A 13,794-nucleotide genomic window follows, 5' to 3' on the forward strand; every position below is an offset into this window, starting at 1 on the left:
ATTAGAGTTACACTACTTTGGAGAATTATTTACCAAGAAACTATGTTCATACCAAATCATGTTTATTCCTCGTCAACTTTCTTTCTTCTACAAGGAGCAGTCACTGGAGATGACCCCTAGATCTCTGACCTCCCTGCAACGACACAGGCTTATGTCCCCTCCTCTGGAATCCGGGAGGGCCTGTGGGTGCTTCAACTAATAGAATCTGGCAGGAGAGACGCTATGTGGCTTCCAAAGCCAGGTCATAAAATGCCATGCAGTCTCCCCCTGGTTGCTTGGAACACTCCGCCTCTGGATGTCCCCCCTCCAAACACAGCGGTCATGCTGGGAGAAGTCCAAGCCACGTGGAGCGGCCATGTGTACGTTCTGTGGTCAATGGTCCAGCTGGACACAGACTTCAAGTCACCACAGCCCAGAAACCAGAATGAAGGAGCCTCCAGATGATCCAGTCCTCAGACCTGAGACACCCCGAATCCTCCCGACTGAGGCCCTAGACGACTGCAGAGGTAACACGGTCACCTCGATGCCCTGTCAGAATTCTGCCCACAAAATCTGTGGTCATAATAAAATGGTTGTTGTTTTATGGCATCAGATTTGGAACAGTCTGTTACAGAGCAATAGATAAATGGACCATTACCCTCGTTAAATTAGCTGGCGATCTAAGCCTGTTTCTAAAATAGCAGAAGTAGTAGTACTACTAATAAAATAATTGTAATAGTCTCTTCCTCCAGATATACTGTCAACACTGCGTTTTCATGATTGTATTTAACTCTCCCTCATAGACCGATAAAACAAGTATAATACATATTCCCATTTCTACAGACGAGAAAACTAAGTCTTTGAGAGTGTAAGTAATCTTCCCAAGGAGCCAGAACTAACAAACACCAGAACAAGTATTTATCTGGAGTTATTTGGGATAGGTCAGTTATTTATTAGTAAAGCACTGGTCATTTGCTAGGAAAACAAGTACAGTTCCTTTCATAAAGTGCATGTCAAAAATGTATTACTATAAAGGACAATAATGTACAATCAATCTCATAGTCATTTTAAAATGGCAATAAAAAGAATATTAATGTTAGTATGACTATATTTCATTCTCAGAGTATCTACTTGGAGTAATTCAAATTGGAATAATCTGTAATTCTTAGAATTCACGAGAGGAAAACAAAGAAGTTAGCATCTAGACCGCAAAAATCAACAGTGTAAAATTGTAAGGGCTCCTTAAAGCCCACCAGATAAGCCCCTCCCTATCCGTCTTCATATAAAAGGAAGCAAACACCACAAGAACCTAATTGACCTTAAAAGATCTAAAGAAAATGAGATCCCCACAGTCATATTATTTTAAAAACGGAGGACCTCAGAGATTAGCCAATCCAATCCTTCCTTTGAAAAGGAGAACAACCATGTGACTTGTCCAGGGCGGCACTTTTCTGACCCCCATACAGAGCCCTTCACTAAAGAGCTTCTGCTCTTCTTTAGATAGATTGATTGTTCCAGCGAACTCTGTAGTTCCCAAAATTTCAGAATAGATTAATCACTGTTGTGGCTAATCTTCTTCCACTTCAAAGAATGACTAATCCCCAGTTCTGAGTTATATATAGGGCATGAAGATAGAAATAACCACGTTGTATAAAGCATTATAGAATAGAGACAATACAAAGAGACACCAGTTACAAAGCACAGATTAGTCCCAAAAGTGAAGTAATTCACAAATTAATGTGGATCATCCTGTCATAAGTGTCCATAAAGCCTGGAGACTTCCTACTGCTTTAATGTTATGATAATGATAAGGGAAATGAGAAGGAGAATACAACCATGGTGGTATTTACTGTGTTCCAGGACAAAGTATCATTCGTACGATATTCCCTTTAACCCTCATACAAATACCATAGAGAAGACACTCTTTCCCCTTTTACAGATAAGGAAACTGAAAATTGGAGAAGTAACTATCACGTATATGGACAATGAATAGCTGAACATAATTGTTGGCTGAACATAAAATCCATTTTCAACTTTTTTATTTTATTTAATGGGGCAATTGCACCCAGTTAAGGGTGATTAGGTTTACCAACTACTCTTTCAGTTAGGTGTTGGCCATGTTATTAAGTTCAGGCTAATGATATATGTAAGTGTTGTGTTGAATTCCCTGGAAGGCTACAGATTCAGCTGAAAAATGCATTCCTTTTGTCCTCCCTGTTTTGCTTCCTTCCTTCCTGCAACATGGAATGTAGATGAGATAGCTAGAGCCCTAGCAGCCATCTTGTAACATGAGATGATCCTGACAATGAAAGTTAGAGCCAACAGGATGAAGGAGGCAGGAGCCTTGGACTCTGAAGATCATGAAGACAAAACAGAGTGATTCATTGCCTACTGATAAACTTCTTTTCCAAAACAGCAAAAAAAAAAAAAAAAGAAACTTCTGTACTACTTGGACCCCTAATATGCTGGATATTCTGATAAATCCTTAGTATTACCTTTCCAGAAAAAGGTTTGTTTCCTTGCCAAACAAAACTGTTAGACACAGTAAATCCTTACTATTACCTTTCCAGAAAAACGTTGCCAAACAAAATGTTGAAAACTCCTTTATAAAAATCAATGCATACCTAATAGTCTAGTTTACTGTAATTTCTATTTAATCCTGCAAATGACCTATACTTCAAGAATTAATGTACAAATTTAAAGATTGGCACTGAAGGCCATAATTGTCTAAACTGTATGACTCTGTTTGGATCATATTGCAGGCAGGGAGGTGAGTTGGGGAAAGGAGCTTAGCAAGAAAAAGATAGCTTAAGGGAGAATCAGAAATGCTACAGTCAGTGACTCTAAGCTTTATGCTATGCACGTAGAATACAACCAACCAAGAAATTCTACCTATTATTTACGCAGTGACAGATAAAGGAAAATGAGGTGTAGCTCGATAAACAAGCTCTCTCCTAAAGCAGATTTAGACACTATTCATTCCCTTCTTTTCAGTCTAGAAGCCTGCTTAGCTGGAACTGTAGAATAAATTCCAGCACTCAGAACACTTCAAGGAGGAATAATTTTCAAAACTGGCTCAGGCTTTATTTTTCTTCACTTTGAAATTGATTAGATGTGCTGGTAAAAGAAAAATTGTTAGTGTCTCAAAGAAAAGAGAGTACTTTAGACAAATCTAAGATAGCTAATTTTAAATGCTCTAGCTATTAACCATTGCAGCGCATCGGTCATCAATCCACAAACAAATCTTGTCAGATTGGGTTTTACTGCAAATCAATTTATACTGAAAGGTAAAATAATCAATATTTTAATATTAACCCCGTATTTGTGGTGTAGTCAACTGATTATCAAATAGCAGTGAAATGTGTTTTTTAAAGGACTTTAAACAAACAATAAATGGACTAGGCAATAGAAATAAAATCACTGATGAGCTGCTTCGTAAGTAATGGAAATCAAACTCAATACTTGCAACGAAATGTTACATGAATAGTAATTTAACTTTTCAATTTAGAGCATGCCTAGTCATATGTAACTTTGTGAAATGAAGCATTTCAACAACTCACCATGGGTCTGCTTTAGAAGATAATCCAGGAATCTATAAGAATGACAAAAAAAATTTACTCTACAGTAGCACTGGCTCTAACTGCTAAAGAAGCAAAGACAAGTAAATGAGAATGTTTAGATTCAGTGAGTCAACACTGCATTTCACACATATTGCAGTTTGCCCCTCTAAAACTTTAAGTGGCATTCAAACTAAGTTACTACACCCTCCTTGTGGTAGTGGTGGTGGTGGGGGGGGGGTGTCTGCAGTAAATAGAATAGCTCTAAAAGATAAATCAAACTAACTTCGTTGTGAATGGTTTCATGTTTATTTCAAGTTTTACTAATAAACAATTCAAATCAGTTTCTTTGCTATTAGCTCTGTGAGCAATGAAACATAATCATGGGAACAGAGCCAGCATGCAATACATTAATTTTCAAATGAATAAGGAGTCAATGAATGATGCACCAGTTTATGTTCCACGAGATCTGGATATTGCAGCACTAGCCATAACTGGCTGGATGATATCGATTAACTCATTCAAGAGAGACACAAAGGCAGAAAGGCAGTGAAAAAGTTTTAGAGGCAGATATGGATTCAAATCCTGAGTAGCCAGGGAACAGGAAAGGCATTTGAAGGCCTGAACTTCAATTTTCTTAACTGTAGAAATAAGTTAATAATGTATAACTTCCATGGCTACTATAATGCATATAGTACATATTTGTCTATGTACTAGTCTATGTACTTTGTCTATGTACTGTCTATGTCTATAAATGACAACTATCATTACTATTATTATTATTATTATTATTATTACTATTATTATTATTACTATTATTGACATCTTTGAGGATCATTGTATTATATAAGAAATTGCAGAAAAGTTGAGAGGATACACTCTGATTTTTAATGTGAAAACACAGTAAAATATAAAACTCTATAGAATACAAATGATAGGGGCACCTGGGTGGGTGGCTCAGAGGGTTAAGCACCTGACTTCAGCTCAGGTCATGATCTTGTGGTTTGTGAGCTCAAGCCCCACGTCGGGCTCTGTGCTCACAACTCAGAGCCTGGAGCCTGCTTCGGATTCTGTGTCTCCCTCTCTCTCTTGCCTCTCCCCAGCTCATGCTCTGTCTCTCTCTCTCTCAAAAAAAAAAAAAAAAATTAAAAATAAAGAATGTAAATGATAGCAGAATCATTCTTCTGTAATTCCTCCAGAAGCCCCTGCAACTAACTGAAATTTGCCTGAAAAGATTCAATACTTAAATACCATTCTGAGGCAGGGAAACAGATAACTGTGAATTACGGCAATAGGTGGGAAATATGGTGGAAAATAAGCCATTTGAAATATTTTAACTCCCATCACAAACTGTGCAGACAATATTTAAAAACCTACCATGTTTTACAACTTGTATTACCAAAAAGTGAATGCCCGCATGAACTTTCAGAAAAGAGCTAAATATTTTCTAGAATTTACAGCGCACAAATGACCATATATATCTTGGTCTGCCTATAGGAAAGAGTATACAGGCAACATTTCTACTTATAAAAGTGCCCCTGAATTGATACAGAAAACAATGATGATTCGTTGTGGATTGTCTTCACCTCTCTGTCCCCAGGATGTAGCTCAGTGTCTGGAACCCAATAAATTTATGTTAACTTACTGACTAAATAAATTTAGCTAAAACCAAAAGTGATTGCTTTTCATCATTCTCTGAAAGCCAACGTGCTCATAAGGGCATCTGAAACTAAACCAAATGATAGAAAACTATTTTTTAAAAAATCTCCATGTCACATTGTTTTATTTTCACATATAGTATTGCCTGCAAGATAGCCTAGTAGTAGCATTCAATTTGTCTTGTCCTATAGATTATAAATGGAGCATCTTTCCTATAAGCACATGATAAAATTTGAGACCACACAATAGGTAATCCTAGTCAAAAGCACTCATCCCAATTCTGATCCCTTACCAAAAATAAGTAAATAAATAGACAAAAACTTTTCAGTCTGAAAAAATTATTAAAACCTCATTGTGATTGAAATGTTACACAGGAAAAGGGCTACATAAATCTATTATTTTGAGCATAGTGAATCTTCATTTGTTCTGGACAAAACACAATTAAAACAGTAACACTGACAAAAATAAGACAAATGAAAACAAGTAAAATTTGTATCTGACTGGGAGATCTTCAAAGCCAATACTGTTAAGTTCCAACCTAAGTGCCTGTTTAAGTTTCAGAGTATGGTGAAACTTGACAACTTTGGGCATATGCAAATAGCCAGGTCCTGAAGGTTTGCACTTTTTCAAAACACAACACCCTTTAAGAGTCCCAAATGTGCGGCAATGTAGCAATGACTACACTCACCCGTGATGCTTGACAGAAGTTCTATCAGGCACCATCTAGCTTCTCCCAGACTAGTCCTACTATTAAGCATCTTACAGAAAACTCTTCCCTGATCACCTGTTACAAGATAGATAGCAGCTGGGCTATTTTATGTAATCAGGGACTTGGGTTTTCAAGGCGGGGAGGGAAAAGAACCAGAAGCTTGGCAGCTGTGAACCAGTGGCCCTGCCCTTTCACCATATAACAAAAATCAGCTGTTGCCTCAACAGCTGGCAGGTGGCTGACGAATATGAGAGCCGAACAGAGTTGTAGATTTTATGTAGAAAAGAGCCGTAGGTAGGAGGCAGCAGACAGTAGCAAAGGGAAGAGGTGGTGAAGGTGGAAAAGAAAAAGTTAAAACAAGTGGTAGCATAGCTATGCTAACAAACTGGCAGGAATGACTCGCAGAAATTATGGCAGCCTAGAACCTAAGAAACCGTTAAAAACAAAAACAAAAACAAAAACCACAAAAACAGGCATCTGCCTGGAGGTATTTCATTGTCCTACCTGAAAGGAAAACTAGATTACCTTTTGAACTATTTCCTCACCCTTCCATCTGTGTACCACTTAATGCTATTCCTATGTAGTGATACATTTAAAGTATGATAATTATAAACAGGAAGAGATTTGTGACAAATGTTATGACGACTCTGGCTTCTCCAGCAGACTGCATTTTGAGACCGATAACATGTTCACGGGCATTTACTTACCTAGCAAACCCGCACTGATGTCTAGCCCAGTACATGGCACATGGTTGACAACAATTAATGAAGCATGGACACAGCCTACATTAATGTGAGAGAGAAAGGTATGAACACTGGCAACAACACTATTTGTGATGTGCTAAAAAATGAACAAAAGGAAGAGACTTGCTCTGCTGGCAACAAGACATAGGAAGATGGGTAGGAGGAAGGGGCGGGAAGGAGGAAGATGGGCTTTATAAACTGAGGTAACATCCTGCTGGTCTTGAAGGATGACTAGGGTTTATCTGAAAAGAAACTTTTTACAAAGGTATTTCTGAAAAGAACAGCACATGCAAATACAAAAGCATGATAGATGGGAAAGAGAGCTGATTGGGAGGCAGCGAAAGGATTTGTGGAGCAGTACTCAAGCTTCTGCCGAGGGTAAACACCTTACACGTGTAATAGCACTGATCCACGAGTCTATTTGATTTTTCTTCAGCCGTCCTTGACGGTCTGGCAAGGAAAGCAGAAGGACAGCAAAATTGAAAGTGCTTCAGAGAGAAGAGGATGAGAAGAAAGACAAATAATGCCCAGGATGCTGTCTCTGACCTAACCCACTCACCAGACCCTAAACACTGCCCTTACCCACTCACTGGTCCACAGCCCAATTCACACCAGTATCTGCAGAAGAGTAGGGGGGTAAGGAGAGGATTATGTGGAAGGTTTCCCCTTTTACCAAACCCTTCACTTCTCTATACAGGCGATCTTTCATTTAAAAAAGGGATGGGAAGCGCCTGGGTGGCTCAGTCGGTTGAGCATCTAGCTCTTGATTTCGGCTCAGGTCATGCATGATCTCACAGTTCATGAGACTGAGCCTTGCATCTGGCTCCACACTGACAGAGTTGAGCCTGCCTAGGGTTCTCTCTCTCCCTCTCCTTCTGCCCCTACCCCACTCACTCTCTCAAAACAAATAAGTAAACATTAAAAAAAAAAAAAAAACAGAACACCAAGCACATGGCACAGTAAGCAAAGACGAGTGGCGGAAATAAAAGAATAGACAAGCAGAAAGAGCAAAAGTCATCCAGTGAAGTCATAGCACGGTGATAGGTGCAAATGTTTAGGTGAGGATTAATCTGGCTGCCTACTTCTCCAGACACTGTACAACATCCCCAGTATCATTCTATGTCCACCATAGTCCATACATTCTACCAACTTCCAGTCTGTGTTTTTATGGAGGCTGATCCCATCTGTGTGTTTCCAATTATCGACTCAGGATACATCGGTTCCAGAGTAAGAAAACCAAGAATGGGTTTTATTTGGCTCTATTTTATGAGTTTATTTTGTTATTGCACAATAACCCTAAAAGATTAAATGCTAGCTTTATTTTCTCACTGTCCCAGATTTAAACTCACATAATATAAGAGAGTATACCATTCATATATTTACACATGCATGCATCTATTTAAAGAGAGAAAGAGAAACATCAGTTTTATGTTTATTTATTACTTGTATAGTTATTTAAGCTTCACGGAGAAAGAAAAGTTCTGCAACTCCTCTATGATTCTGTTTAAGGGACTTTTATTTATTTCTATTCTATCAAGTGAGCGTTTATATCATTAAAACATTTTTATAAGGAAAATACTCCCCAAAGCGAAGATGGCCCGAAATACGAGTCTAATCCCCAATCTGTTTTCTGATCAGTAATGTGGAATCCCTCCCCTTTCATCATATTTACAACTACATAAATCAGTGTAACTGGAGTCAGCTAATAAACTTTCACAGCCAAAGGTCTCACACTGAAGTCCATAACCCACAAATATTTGCTCTATAAAATATGACAGATTGGGAGGGTTAGGTAGATCCGAATAGCAACAAATAATCCTAATCTTTGCATTCTATCAATGAACTGTATTTAAATTTGCCAATACAAATTTACCTTCAGTATAAAAAAAATAAGTCCAAGGATAGTGTTTCATTAAAATATGTTATTAGTAAAGTAAAATTGAATTTAAATCAATCTTAATAGTGTGGTTAGCTTTATTAGATTGCATGGTGCAATAATGTCCTTTAACTTATTTTATGATGATGGTATTAAAATCAACCTTGGGTTTCATTCACAAATCAGACATAATAGCCTTTTAATATTACTTGCCAAAGATTTCTACTAATACAAACATGATTTCCCTTTAAAGGCCCTTGAAAGAAGAGGAACTAGAATGGAAATTTAATAATTTTCCTTCGAAACTCAATGATGCCTTTAAACAAAAGCCAATATTAGAACTAAAAAGGCCTTATTTGAATATTATAAGTACATATCATTTAAAACTTAAGCCAGTTTCTATTAAGATATATGCTGTTAGGAGGAACCCCAATGCCCTCTCATGCAGAAACTTCTACTCCCAAGAGAAAAACACATTAGAGAACCTCTTCATTTCTTAGTCACTGCCGCCCCTGGGAGAAGCAGAAATTACATGGTAGGGAGGACCTCCAGAGTCAGTCCATGCATTTACATTCTTTAATTTAGCAAGAGAAATGTGTAAAAAGTCACCATTTGCCCATGACCTAGGGCTCTTTTCTCTCTTTGTGTGGATAAGTTTAACTCAAAGGGAGAAGTATTTGAAAAACCTTTTGATGCGGGTCCAGACTATGGTTTCTAGTTGAGACCTAACAATAATAGAGTAAATGATTGGATCTCTACCTGATACTTGTGTTGATTTCCCACTTGGTTTGAAATTCAACTCTCTCCACCGAACACACAGTGGGGTCACAGTGTTCTTACTAATCCAGTTTCTGAAATTATACTCATCTTTAAATGTTTATATATAACATCATCTGTTTCAGTGAACATTTAACTGATTCCCTTGTTGAAATTACATGTTTTTTCTCAATGTTCTCATGGCACCTTATAGTTTGGTTATAGCTTACAATAAACTCCTTAAACCCTAAAACAATCCATTATTGCTATACCCTTTAAACAGTGCCTTGCACAGAGCTATTTGATGACTGTTAAATTCCAAAAGTCATATATTCCTTAATATTAAAATATTAAAATTAAAGAACGTATTTATGAAGAAGGAAGAGAACGACAGTCTACAAAAGTGAAATCATCACATACATTCTATTTACCCAACAAATAAAAGTACATTCCTAAACAGTTTGGGGGAAACTGTTAGCCAACAGCCTTCAGGCAATGATAACTTGTGCACTGGGAATTCTATGTATTTTCTGCACTGCTAGTTCTAATGTTCATGAAAAATGCATGCAACTGTTTCATTTGAAAGCTCCTCACTGATCAACCCCGGCCCTGGTTTTTCTTGGGATTTCACATTAATCCTAATTTTATGCTTACATGTAGATAAGAGATTTAATATTTAAAATAATGCAAATGCCCTTTGTTTCAAATATAAATCAATGTATGAGATAACAGAATAAAGAGGAAAACTGCAGAAGCATTCTACTAGCTATGCACAGGTTTCCTTGTGGCAATTAACAATCCTGTGTGTTCAAAAAACACTGAAGCACAAATTCATCGGTCTGGAGGACAGCTATTCACCTCATTTAACAAATATTTACTCAACACCAACTACATGCCTGTCCTCTGCAGGAACTGGAGGTAGAGCAGTGCAACATAATAAACACAATCCTCATCCACATTGAAGCTATAATTGGTACAAAGAGATATTAAACGGGAAATCAAGCAAATAAAATCATCACTGATTGTCACTCGGGAAAAATGGGGGCAAGGTGAGAGATGAGCAAGGCCTTCATGATCAGATATGTTCTGATATGCAAATCATGCCACATACCACAGCAAATTTAAAAAATTTTAATATTTAGATACATTATGAACTATAAAACATATTTTCCTCTAATAGTGCACTCCTATGCAAAATAAGAGAGTACAAATGATACTAAGAGTAAATGGTATATCTAATTTGCATTTTTGCACACACAATTTGAAAAGTCAATACATTATGCTTCAACCACGTGATAAATCTGTCGCTGCTTACTAAAATCTCAGAAAGGTCCCAGGTTAAAAATGGACAGGGGTGGCTCAATCAGTTAAGAGTCTGACTCTGGGTTTCCGCTCCAGTCATGGCCTTGGGGTTCATTAGTTCAAGTCCCACGTCAGGCTCTGTACTGGCAGCATGGAGCCTGCATGGCACTCTAGCTCTCCCTCTCTCTCTGCCCCTCCCTCGGTCATGCTGTCTCTGTCTTCTCAAAATAAATACATTAACTTTAAATAAACAAAAATGGACAGGGATAGAAGGGAGGACATTTCTAATTAAAATTTTACAAATTTTATGACAATCAGGTATAAAAAGCACAATTAAAAATATTTTTCTTTATAATATGCGTCCTAAAAATAATGAAAATAATTTCATTCAAAAGCATTTCCAAGACACTTAAAGATTAATCTGGCTAAAAAAGGCATTGATAATGTATTTTCAAAATATTGATGCCTCACTCAAGAATCTACATGACATCCAATTTCCAGATGAAATACTAACACTATGCCTGTCATTCAAGATCTTTTGATATCTATTTTGACATAGCCTCTTCCAAAACCTTTACCCTAAACATTTATAAACCTGTCATATAAGTCTTTGTCATCTTTATTGAACCATTCTATCCCTTTATTCATCTCATCCCTAAATTATTTCTATCCCTTTAGGCCCAACACACGCTATATTTGTTCCGTTAATAGTTCATTACACTATTCCTAGGAATTATCAAAGATTTATACTCTCACTATAAATCCTACCATATAGGTTTGGTATGAATATGTGTGCATAGAGATACAGTTATTTTCATGTAAAAATAAGTACAAAAGAACATTACTTATATGATTTAAATGAAATTATGAACATAACGACCTAACAGTTAAGTGCTCAATAAGTACTGTTAATATCGACTAAAATCATACCTATCATTAGTTGCAGCAAAATCCTTCATTAATTCATTCAACAAATATTTATAGCAAGTACTATGCATAAAACTATAATGAATAAGATGGATGTATTTCTCATGAAACTTACACTAAACAAGTAAATGCATGAACCAAAAAAAATCATCTTTTGGCATGCATTAAGAAGAAATAAGCATTTATGGAAACACTGCCAGTAGCTCATGAGTATATCCCTCTCAAAATATCTATACATAGCTCCATATATCCATTGAACTCTCCTAAATTTTGCTAATAAGATATGTAGTAAACATAGAAAATTGTCACCTATTCAACAAAATTTTCTTTCAGCACTAACAGAATTTTTAAAAAATTATAAAGATCTTTACATCTGTTTTAAACATGTCCAAGTAAGCTCTATTTGAAAGATGAACCTTTCTTTGTATTAAAGTTGTGGAACTGAAGGTCCTGCTTAGAGATGAGAAGAAAAGATCTTCGAAGATCAATTGGGGGAACACTCCTATTAATTGGGTCTGAAAACTAAACCAAAGTGCTTGCCAAATATTCAATGGCCTTACTATCTCTTGACACTCAACTAAATACAAATGCAAGTAAACAGACATCAGTTTATGAACTTAAAACAGCCAGTTCTTTCTCAAGAATGTATTTCTTGACTATTTTCTAATTCTAAAGTAACAACCCTTCTACTTCAGTTTCGCATTTTGTTTTACCTACTTTTTAAAAATATTCATTCATTCATTCATTCATTCATTCATTCATTTTATATGAAATTTACTGTCAAAATGGTTTCTATACAACACCCAGTGCTCATCCCAACAGGTGCCCTCCTCAGTACCCATCACCCACCCTCCCCTCCCTCCCACCCCCCATCAACCCCAAGTGTATTCTCAGTTTTTAAGAGTCTCTTATGTTTTGGCTCCCTCCCTCTCACATAACTCCACACCCAAAAAACAAATAATCCAGTGCAGAAATGGGCAGAAAACATGAATAGACACTTCTCTAAAGAAGACATCCAGATGTTTTCCCTACTTTCAATAGAAGTGATACCCTGCAAGAAAATCCTCCTCCTTTTTCTTCATGTTAAAATTTCATTACATTCAAGCACCACTTAAACTCTTAAAGAAATAAAGCATTATACCTTGCTGCAGCTTCTTTGTTTTGTTTTGTTTTCCTGTAAATCTACTTTGACTCATTTGTTACTCTTTCTCTGCCTTTGTATCTTAGTGGGTAGGCAGCAAAGAGTGAGGATACAGATAGAGACCATCAATTATTCTGCTCACTCAGAGTTTAAGAGTTCTGTTTGATATCTCCTGGGAGAGAGTAACATCCATAGTAACAAATGTAAATGCACTTACTGTAGGGCTATTTTAAATGTCACCACTAGTTTAAAAAAGACCAAAAAAAAAAAAAAAAGAATCTCTATAGGACCATGTTTCTCTGGGCACTAGGAATCGGCAATAATTTTCCTCTTTAAATGCTACTGGCTAAAGTCTCATCACATTGAAATTTGATATATATTAAGCAGTCAGCCACATGTTTACATCCCAGTCTCTACCTTCAACCTAAAAATGTAGCCTAACATTGTATATGTGGTCAAACTGACTTGAATTTATATGAATATTTTATCATTGATGCTTTGACATTTCCCCTCTGACATTGGTTGTAGAAAACATTTATATCAAAAAAACAAGAACAAAAAAAAAATGGATACACCTAAATGTATCCATAAGAATTCCTAACTAAAAAAAAAGAACTAGAATAGGTACACATAACAGGACAGGGCTTTCTGGAGAGGAAGTAGAGACACACATACATGCTGCTCACAGATAATATAAAAAGCCTGTCTGTCTGAAAGAAGAGAACATATTTATTTTAAGGGGATTTAGTTACTCTATAGGTGTCAATTATTTTCTTTGCTAAGTTTAACTAAGCTAAAATAAATAAATCATTTTTCTATATTTTTAAAGGTAGGTTATGAGAATGAATATTACTTAATATACATAGTATGTTTTTAAAAACAGTGATAGTTACTTATTATTAACATAGCCTAGGTGCTTTTAATGAAATACCAGTGTTAATCTTTATAATAATTCTATTACAATCTTCAAATTATAGATAACAACACTGAAAAATGAATTATCAAATAATATGCTCTCGGAAGTAGCATAGAAAGGATCTGAATCCAGGTTTGCCTACATCTTAACCCCAATCCTTAACCTCTGCAACTCTGTGTCTCCAGATGGGGCTCATTGATCTTAAGTTGATTCTCAAAATACCTTTGGA

General features: G+C 36.4%; 1 protein-coding gene across 25 annotated transcripts in view; it reads right to left on the reverse strand.

Annotated features, from left to right (window-relative positions):
* ADGRL3 (adhesion G protein-coupled receptor L3) overlaps nt 1-13,794 on the reverse strand; it is an 818,271-nt gene that overhangs the window by 764,766 nt on the left and 39,711 nt on the right. The window contains exons 1-3 of one of the 25 annotated variants that reach the window (XM_053217295.1): nt 4,481-10,858; nt 3,540-3,571; nt 53-133 (exon numbers count right to left, since the gene is read on the reverse strand). The exons of the other annotated variants lie outside the window; for them this stretch is intronic. The gene's annotated coding sequence lies outside the window, so the exon portion shown is untranslated. Of the gene's footprint in view, nt 1-52; nt 134-3,539; nt 3,572-4,480; nt 10,859-13,794 lie in introns of those variants that run through there. 25 annotated transcript variants of the gene reach the window in all.

Source organism: Acinonyx jubatus, chromosome B1 (genome assembly GCF_027475565.1).
Source record: "Acinonyx jubatus isolate Ajub_Pintada_27869175 chromosome B1, VMU_Ajub_asm_v1.0, whole genome shotgun sequence".
Classification (NCBI taxonomy): Eukaryota; Metazoa; Chordata; class Mammalia; order Carnivora; family Felidae; genus Acinonyx; species Acinonyx jubatus.